Here is a 10,347-nt window from a genome sequence, read left to right as displayed (position 1 = left end):
AAAATATTTTAAAAGCACAAGCTACGAATCAGAGCAGGGATCGAGAAAAGACCCAGCTATAGGAAACACCTGAAACAGGTTACGGTGATGGCAGGTTGTTTAACACCTCCCAGTGTTAAAGCCCGCTCAGGTTGTGACCGGTCAGCTTCTGGGACATCTGAAACCATCGGAAGAGCTGGCATTTTTACCACGTGCTGTTGTGAAAGCGGAGGCTCGGTAAGATGCAGGACATCATCGTGTGAAAGACCCAGTTGTTTCTCAGCCCATCAAAGTCAGACCGACCAGGCAGCTACGCTGCCTGGCTGCAGCACTGACCCAGCTGCCCGCGGCACGGATCAGTCATCGTCTCACTTCGTAATTTACATCCATAACTGAACGTACCGTTGCACGTGGAGCTCCCCTACTGCAACAGGAGGGCAATTTCAGCTGCCCTTGCCCCATTTTCAGCTGCATCCCCCAGCACCTGCCCCAGGATGGCCTGAGTCCGTGCTCCATGAGAGTTCGAACAGAGAGGCAATGAAATTTGTGCCGTGTCCGATACTGAAACACCAGAAGGATTTTTGGTGCTGAGTACAGAGGAAATAACTAAGTTTCCATGTTGGAAACAAATTTATGAAGATAGTCTGTGAAATGAAACAAAGGTTCTCAGATTAAAGTCTATGAAATGCCAGATTTTGGCAACGGAGCACTGATGGTCAGGACATGGAGGGATGGAGGGAGGGAACCACGCACAGAGTGGGCACTCTTCCTCAAAATGGACAAGGAGAACAGGAGTGGAAAATCCCTCCAATACAAAATTTTGGTTTTGAAATACTGAAAATATTCCATCTGAAGGGATACTTACCAAGTATGCAGCAGAGCCAGATAGCAAGTAACGGTGATGTATTAAATAGTCAAAGGGAAAAATATTTATTTTCATTTTCTTATGGATCCAGGTATGTCCCAAGCAACCATGAGGTTAAAAGTACTCATATAAATTGAAAACCTACTACAAATTTTAGGAAAATACATGGAACGCAGAGAAAGCTAGGCTGGAGGATATTTTTCCCCAGAAAAATCAACACTTCAAAGAACATTTCCACTGTCATTGTAAGAATTGCTGTTTAAAACAACAACAACAAGGAAAAAAAAAACCAACAAAAAATACCCCACTCGCTAAAGGTAAAATTAGATTTGTTCTATCAAATCATCTGCGACAATGGAAGAGTGGAGGAGGAGGAAATGCCACATTTGCTAAAAGCTTTATTTTAAATCCTGATCTATGGAGGAAAACAACCAAGAGCTGTGCAGGGAGGAGGGCTGGAGGGAGCTGTTAGCCAGACAATAGCAGAGGCTGTCAAAGACAGAGTCTTATTTAGAGCAGGAAAAGGGGGTTCTGACAGCACAGTTTTTGCAAGGGCATATCCAAAATCAAAGGTCAGAAATTATCAACGTGGGCAGCGGTTCACAAGCGAACCCCAGCTATTACTTGCTTTTTGTTCCTAAGGCTCCCACGTCAGCTTGTGCTGAAAGACTTCAAGGTGCAAGAATGAAACAGAGGCGTTACAGGGGAAAAAAAATAACGACCCAATTTCTCTGTGCAAAACATTATCAAAGCAGTCAAACACAGCCAAATTTGGGACAACACTGTGAGATCCAGCAGGTGGGTTCACCTAAAGTAAAAATGGAGTGTGTATGTAGGTGTATGCTAAGCACCCTCCCACAGCCAGAAACTAAAGGGTTAAACACATCTTCCTTTCAACCTGGATTCAGAGCCACATTTTTATTTAAGAAAAAAAAAACAGAAGTCTTTCCCACAGTCAAAGTGTTTATGGAGTTCAGAAAGGCTCCGTGCAGTCCTGGGTCCAGGCCTGCTCTCGCTGAGAAAGGGCTCCTCCGGTGCGCTCCGGCGGGTGCCAGCCAGAAGCAGGCTCCTCAGGATACCTCTCGCTCAAGAGGATGATGTGAATTAATTCTCCATGGCTGGCCTGTTCCTGCACAGCTTGCATGATCTTCGTTTTGTCAGCTTTAACCTGCGCTCTGCCAATCCCTGAACCAGGCTCATCCTGCATGTTTTAGCATGTGGGGCACCCTGGCAAAGATTTGGGGTGGGATGGAGGGTGGTACTTCTATTTATTTACTTATTTAAATGCTTGTGCAACTCAAATGCGGAGGAAAATTTGGAAAGTCAAAGAGAATCAGAGTAAGATTTTGATGTCCTTCCTTAAAAACTAAGGTATGAAAAGCACTGAAGTAAAACAACGATACAGGCTGGTCAGCCTCCCTTTCTGTTCGCTGTTGTTGATTAGCACAATGTTGCTGTATTCAGATTTGCAAAAACACAATGATTTTCACATTGAAAAAAAACCCCAAACAACAAAATGCAACCCCAAAACCCAGTAACCCCCGTCTCAGCTATCTCCACTGGAATTAGAATTTGCATAAAAGATTAATTTTGTAATAATTCCATTTAAAAGTTTTTAAATGATTAAAACTTTAAATGCCTTAAAATTTCCTCGTAGTGTTAAATCAAACTATGTAGACATAAATAGTCTTTCAAATTTTCTCCAAAACCCGATAATGACAAGTTGGCTTTATTATTTTTTTGTATAAGCTTTGCTAACTTAAGTCCTCCAGAGTCATAGCATGACGCATGCAAAGTCTTGACTGTAGAACAAAAAGCTCCAAGAAACTGTGGGATGGGAAAAAAAGCAGAGAAAAATAACTTCCTTTTAAAATTCCTTCTTTGGAATTTATTTTGGTTAGTTTGGTTAACTGAGGAGCCCTGCTGCTGGCAGAGGCAGGTAAGAAGTGTCTGAGAGCAGCGAGAGAGCAGCTCACAAAAGCCAACAACGGAGGCAAAGGCCAATACGCGAGGCCTTCCCTGCAAAATTGCTGCGATGGACTAGAACAAGAGAGTTGTGAATTGGAGAACATTTCTGATCCCTTTCAGAGGGACTCCAAGTTTGTCACATGGCAACCTAAAAGTCTGCCTTTGCTCGTGCAGACCTTCATCAGCAAATACTTTGTTTAAGGTCAAACAAGGAATCCTACAGAGCTACCTGCCTGCTGCTTTCCTAAAACTAACCTCTCTAAAACGATAAATCGAGTTCGATGGGGAGAGTTGAAGTATCTTCTCAGGCAACCTCTCCTGCTCTTCTAGATCTCTTGAAATCTTTATTAATTCCTGCTCTATTTCATTTACTTGTGCGGAGATCAAGCACCCTCCCATCTCTTCTTCCAATCCACCTCATGGATCTGCCTCCTCCTGTGCATGGACAACCCAACCCAACCCAACCTGTCTGAGGCGCGAAAAGGACAACAGAACAGGCAACGCCAGCCCAAGAGAGATGTTCCTGCTCCCTCTCAGTTGCAGGGAGGTTGTCCCAGCGCCTGGGGCTGGGAGAGTGGCACGGGGAAGGGGAAGGAGGGAAGCAGCTGGGGACAGTCCCTCCAGCCAGCCCGTGGTGGGTCCTCCCCAGGGTGCTGAACACCCCTGGGCCAGCCTGCGCTACACTCCTCCCTCCAGCTCCCTCCACTCCTCCCTAACTTTAAGCTAGGTCTTTAGAAGAGAGCTGTGGCTGGGTGGATTTCGTTGTTGTTGTTCTTGCAAGAGAACAAATCAAGATGCTTCCAAAATCACAATTTAACAGCTGCTGCCTGACTGTGGTCCTAATCCTGCCCAAAGGGCCTGGAGCTCAGAAACAAGATGGAAAAGGGGCAGTTTTTTCCTTGGACGCTTAATAGCTTTCTGTGGCTGACATAATATCTGTAGTGCACCACAAAGCTCAGAGTAGTGAGGAGCTCCAAGAGCCTCCCCAGGGGATACTGAGCAGACTTGTGAGTTTAGGCAAAAGCACGTAACTTTAAGATGGAGCCTGCCAAGTTTATAAACAGCATTTTACAGCGCGTTTGCCTGCAACGGATCTGGGTTTGCAGACGCAGGAGGCCACTGCCAGCCCTGTGTTTCTCACTAAATGCAAAGCAGAACCCCTGGTTTTACCTTTTTTAATAACTGTATGAGTGGTCAGACCTCTGTCACCTTCTGCAACAGTGAATCTTGGGTCTCCCTCCCAAACCCCTTCAGCCAAGAGGAAGAAGAAACTCACTTCTGCAGAACGCATCTGTTCATTGCGGCCTCCAGTCTTCCAAGGAGAAGATGAAGAGCAGCAGCAGTGCCACCGCAGGGCCACGACCACTCTGCGCCCAGCACTGGTACTGCTGCCCACAAATACCTTGCACAATATAGGGCTGTACAGTACTACATATTATGAAAGAAAAGAGGGCTCCTTAGAAATACTCTGGTCAGGATGACCTCTGTGACTTTCTGCTGATGTATGTCTGTCTCTGAGGCAGCTGTAGAAGTTAAAAAGATGGAGGAGCGCTGCTGCGTCCCACCAATCTGGCCCAAAAACTTTCTTCTGCCCACAAGCTAGGTAAACCTGCACAACAAAACCCACACGGCTCATGGGTCACCTCGGGCTTCAGCTGCATACTCGGTCCAGCGTCACGACCTGACCGGGAATGCCACTGACGTTTCCAGGTCATATCATCCAAAGTAAATGAAACAAACGGGAATAAACCTCTTCCAGGATGCCCAGAATGTGCTGTTTGCTAGTTAGCAGCATGTTTGAATAAAAGGTTGATTCCTTCAGACTTAATCCTTCAGACTTAAATCTTTCCCTATTTGAGCAGCTGACTCCTCAGCAAGAGTTCAACGTGGATGGTACCAATGTGCCAAACCGTGCAGTGAGCAAGAGGTAGGAGGTTGTATAAACAAACTTCTTTTTTCCAAGCACCCATCTGCAACAAAACAAACGCAGAAAAACAAATGCAGAAGTGTGTAGAGGAAAGCAACTTACAAATCTGGTTTCAGGCCCAACGAGCGTGCTTTCAAATCTAAGATTAATTCAAGTTGACTATGTATAGACCCGGATACCTGCAGCATAGAAAAGAATGAATTTATTTCTAAAGCTTGCCCTGTTTGCCATTTGTGAGATACCACAAAAAGAAAGACACTACCCAGCACAGCAGTCACTCCCGAGGTAAATTCCAGCCCACAGAAATCAAAAGGAGTTTAACATTTCTGAGCATCCACAGCTACCCCAAACACACACGTTATGCCTGCGCATTCAGCATGGAGCTACGTGATGGTGAGGGACTGCACCTACACTGCTACGTGAGAGGAATAGGACCCATCGTGGGCCCTTCAGACAAGTGGCCCTGACTGCTCGCCCCCACAAGTGTCCATACCCACCCCAAGCAAATTTAGCTTATGGACAGCTAGCCGGAACAGAGCCGGGAAGCTTGCTAGCCAGTAGGCTCTGCAGGTCAGCACAGCAAGCCCGAGTTTGCTCCCTGGCCTGCTTTTATTTAGCAGGGGAAAACGTGCTTGAACTGAGCCCACCCTTCGGAGACTCCCGGTAAACAGAAAATTCAATAGCGTGACCGCTGCAGGTTCCCAAGAGGTGCCTGGCAAAAACCGAGGTCTGCGGTTCGGTTTCCCCAGCCGACTCCTGCATCCCTGCTGGTGCAGCGCAACAGGGTGGAGAACAGAAGAGGTGTTTTTCCATGGCAGCAGCTGCCAGGAGAGCGCTGCCGGGATGGCTGCTCTGCAAACGGCTTCTCATATAGTGTCCCGACACGTTAACCGAGAGCGGAACTGGAAAACTTGAACCCAAAAGTGCACAGTAGGTGGAAAGGGTAGAGCTAGGTTCAAATACAGGTTAGGTCTCAGCTGGTGGAAAAGCTGGCAGCTCTTCTCTGGGCACTGAGGTGACAGCTAAGCAGGACTCGTGGTTAAGATGGGCTCAACCAGGCTGCTTCCGTGTGGGGGGCAAGATGTCTCAGTAGTATTTGAAGTTACATTTCAGTTTTCACACTAAAATACCTATTTTAACATAGCTAAATCCTTAGGAAATGCTCTGCTTTGCAGGCTGCCCAAACAGTTAAGGCATACATCCATTTTACGTTTTTTTTTCAACCTCATTGGTGACACACGTATACAAACACTTCTTTTCCTTGCAGCTTTTGATGGGAGAAGGGCAGGGGATAGATTTAATTGAACAAGATCTAGTCTGTCCTGCTATGTCTTAAAAGATCAGTAAGTCAAAGTGTTAGCTCTTATTTAATAGCACCAGCGCGTGATAAATGCAGTATCATTCAGTATTGTGGAATTGCTTCTGTGGAGGTACACAATGAACAACACGGCTTCTCACCTGTGCATGAAAACCATGACGTGTTCCTCCAGCAGTACAGCACTTCACGAGCAGAGGCCTGATAACAAGTACAAACGGGGAGCGGAGTGGCTGGAGAGCAGCCCTGCAGAAAGGGATCTGGGGGTGCTGGCCGACAGCAGGCTCAACCCGAGCCAGCAGCGTGCCCTGGCAGCCCAGAGGGCAACCCATGTCCTGGGGTGCATCAAACAGAGCGTAACCAGCCGGTCAAGAGGCGATTATCCCGCGTTGGTGCGGCCTCACCTGGAGCACGGTGTGCAGTTCTGGGCCCCGCAATTTCAGAAGGATGTGAAGGTCCTTGAATGCGTCCAGAGGAGGGCAACAGAGCTGGTGAAAGGGCTGGAAGGCATCTCCTGTGAGGAGCGGCTGAGGACTCTGGGCTTGTCTAATTTGGAGAAAAGGAGGCTGAGGGGCGACCTCATGGTGGTCTACAGCTTCCTGAGGAGGGGACGTGGAGAGGGGGGGTGCTGGGCTCTCCTCCCTGGCATCCAGTGATAGGATGCGTGGGAATGGTTCAAAGCCGCACCAGGGGAGGTTCAGACTGGACATGAGGAAGCATTTCTTTCCCGAGAGGGTGGTCAAATACTGGAAGAGGCTTCCTAGAAAGGTGGTTGATGCCCCAAGCCTGTCAGTATTTAAGAGGCATTTGGACAATGCCCTTAACAACATGCTTTAACTTTTGGTCAGCCCTGAATTGGTCAGGCAGTTGGACTAGGTGATTGTTGTAGGTCCCTTCCAACTGAAATAGTCTGTTCTATTCTGTTCTATGTAACCTTGAGGAGCAAGGCGGGAGCTTCGGTGCAGAGCGGCACCAGAGACACCACCGGCAGCTCACAGCCCTGCGCCGGGCTGGCTCCGTCCCCGTTTTGCGGGATCGACATTGCACAGATCCGTGCCGAAAGCACAGCGGGGCCCAGGCTGGCCTGCAGCCCCCCAGCCGCCCCCTCCCTCCCTCTGCTGCAAAATCGGCTTCAAAGGATGGGAACGCTTTTTTCTGTCTCTTTTAAATGCAGCACCTACGGTTTGCCTGCTGCTTCGCAAGCTTGCCAGCTGCTTTCAAGGCTGTATTCGTCACGCAGGAAGCCTCAAAAATAAAGATACAGAAAGCAGCACGCTGCCCGATCAGCAGCAGCCCGCACGGCAGCAGGCAGGGCCGGCAGGACCGGAGGGCTGTCGGGCTGGCCAGGCTGCTGGGAGGCCGGTCCTGGCCTGTGGGGTCCCTGCCCGCAGGAGCACCGAGGCGGGTGGGGGGCTGCAGGCGAGAGCTGGGGGCTTGGGGCTGTGCTTGCCTGTCCATACACGTACCAGGTTACGGCAGTGCGGAGATGTGAGTGCTTCAAGGCCACAGTGCAGGTTTCCTAAGGGCAGGGTAGGGCTCCTCATTTATTTCTGATGAGCTGAAGTGACCCTGAGAGGGGTCAGACATCCAGGAGGCAGGCGCACCCCCAGGGGTGGCAGAGGAGAGGGAGGGGACCCCTTCTCACCTGGACCCGCTCTGCCCTAGGAGCTGCCTGCCCCAGCACGTGGCAAGGATGTCAGCAAAACCCTTCCCCACCTCAGACGGGCCTGTTAGCGCACCACTTCTTTGTAGTTTCTGACAAACTCCCTCTTTAGCCTCTGCTCGCCAAAAGAAAGCCTCGGGTGCAGCTGGAACTCCCCCGCTCGGGTATTTGCAGCCTTGATAATGGCCTTTTAAAAACATGTGCGGTGGTGGGGAATCATAGGGGGAGTAAAACATGTCGATGACAAACCTAAACATCACACTTTTTCACGGCAGCCCTATTTCACATAGCAAGAGACCATTTTCCCCGCAGCACTCGCTTATGCCAGGCGCTGCTGGCTGCGTGCAGCGGCTCTCCAGCGAAGTGCGAGGGGAGGCGCCTGCTCTGGGGGCTCTGCCTCCGGAGGCCCCTCCGAATTCTACTTCTTGGGGCAGGAATTCACGCTGTCCAGGCTTAAGCTGCCGTAGCTTTCCGCATCCGTGCTGCTCTGCACAGCCCCCAACCAACACGAGTACAACCCTTCCGCACTCGGCATCTCTTATCTTTCGGAGCAGCAGCCGGATGTTTCCTGTAAAACCTATTTTGAGGGGTCATTTCCCAAAGAAGTTAATTACCGCTCTGGAAGAATGTGCGGGGCTGGGAGTACATGGGGAGAGCGTCACGCAGCGAAGGGACAGCACAGCACTGCTTCCTGATGCTCCTGGAGGCAAAGTTAAGTCTTAAAAACATTCCTAAAAAATTATGATCTCCCTATTGAACGCTGAACCACCAGGCAGCTGTTGGAGCGTCTTAGGAAAAGCCTCGCGTATTTGAAGTCAATGTAATTTAATCTACATACGAAACTCCCAATTATATTGCTATTATGGGGTTACACAGCAGTCGCAGCTTTGCAACTACAGTCTAGATGCTACGTACGGTTAATACATTTCAATTACACATTAATTTATTGAAATACATTCTTACCTTAGAAACATTTGAAATTCTGTAGTACATGGAAAATTTGGGCCAGGGCAACGACTATAACCACTTAACCTGAAATAACCAGTGTAGCACAGCTTCTGAAGTGACACCTTTGACAGTTCAATCATAAATCTGATTAAAGTGACCCAAATATTCTCCTAATAGTCTATCTGCTATTTTTCATACAGAAGATTTTGCTTTAAAATGCCCGCTAACTAGAGTAGCTTTCAACTAATAGATGAAACCGAGCACATGCTTAAAGACAAACTATAGCTCCTGAACGAAAAAACACCTTCTAGTTTTATGAAACTTTGTTTTGTCTCAGCTACTTATTATCAGAACTTGTTTCCTGCAATTTTTGTAAACTCAGTTAAAAATCTGCAGTCTCAAAGGCAACCTGCGGGCTGTGCCTGCAGGAGTGCCTTACGCTCAAATGTGTAAGGATAGCAAGTAATTTAAACTTAGTTTCAAGCAAAAATAACCTCCAAAAATTCACCTTGATTCAGCTCCTTGTCTGAGTGTTTGCAGGACTCAAAAAAGCCTCTCCACTCTTTTCTGTATTAAGCAGACCTTTAACACAACTTGATCAATATTTGTTATAGCACAAAGTCCATTGCTGTCATCTGGGATGGCTTTTTGGATAGTTAAAAAGTTGCGTGTTCCCATTTGACAGTGGCTAACATTGCTATGCCAGATCTGCGGATCAGTTCAGAACTGCTATTTTTCTCTGAATAATTTCTCTCGCACTTGTCCCACAGGCAGGTTAATGAGAAACAATCTGTGGGTACCACAGGATGTGGAGTCACTGCTGCATTGTTAGTGAAATAAATGGACAATTGAATCTCCTGTAACAATTAAAATCTACAGATAGTCCCAATGCAGCAGGTAGGTATAACATCTGGCTACCAGAAAACTAGACTGAACACATGAGAAACTAAACTTAAAACTGCACTTGTAAATACACACGGTCATTTCTTTGAAAGGAACAAGTGCCGCTGGTCAGTGGGAAACGCTTCCTTTTACTAGTAGCATTTTCCTTGAGGATTTAGTTAATAAAGGCATAAAACGTGGTATATGTTAAGAGAAGTGGTGTGTATCAGATAAAATTCAATCTTCCCATAATCTCGGGTTGGGAATGTCAGTTCATAACCATCTGCCCCAAGTTTACATATTTTGTGATCTCTGCCCTATGGGTAGACCTTCCCCCTCCCTTTTCCTTTCAAGCGCTGAAGCTCTCGGGGGGCCTTTGCCCGCCAGCACACTCACCTGCCCCTTAGCACAAAGAACAGCAGATACTTCTCTGTGTATCAGAAAGCTGCTTTTAGGCATGGGAATGCTCAGATCTTGAATCCAGACTAGTACCCAGTCTTTTTCAGACATACTTGTATCACCTCTCAATTGTTCTGAAACATCAGTTTAGTTGTGAAGAGACAGAAATAAAAAAATCTTTCCAACTGAGTAGCAGCAGCAACAACGTTTAAAGATTGCCAGGGTTTTCGCTCCAGTGGACAAGTTTCGCATTTCAGAAGCAGAAACTGCATAAAAGATTTTAGATAAACACAGGTCAGTGTAAAAGTACCAACACCGAAAACCACAGGTTCAAGGCTGAAATCTGAAGTGGACACCAACCAAAAGATTATTTCCGATGGCAAAGAGCTTTGAAGGAGACT

Source organism: Calonectris borealis, chromosome 1 (assembly GCF_964195595.1).
Source record: "Calonectris borealis chromosome 1, bCalBor7.hap1.2, whole genome shotgun sequence".
In the NCBI taxonomy this organism is placed as follows: Eukaryota; Metazoa; Chordata; class Aves; order Procellariiformes; family Procellariidae; genus Calonectris; species Calonectris borealis.
This window is presented reverse-complemented; position numbering follows the sequence as displayed.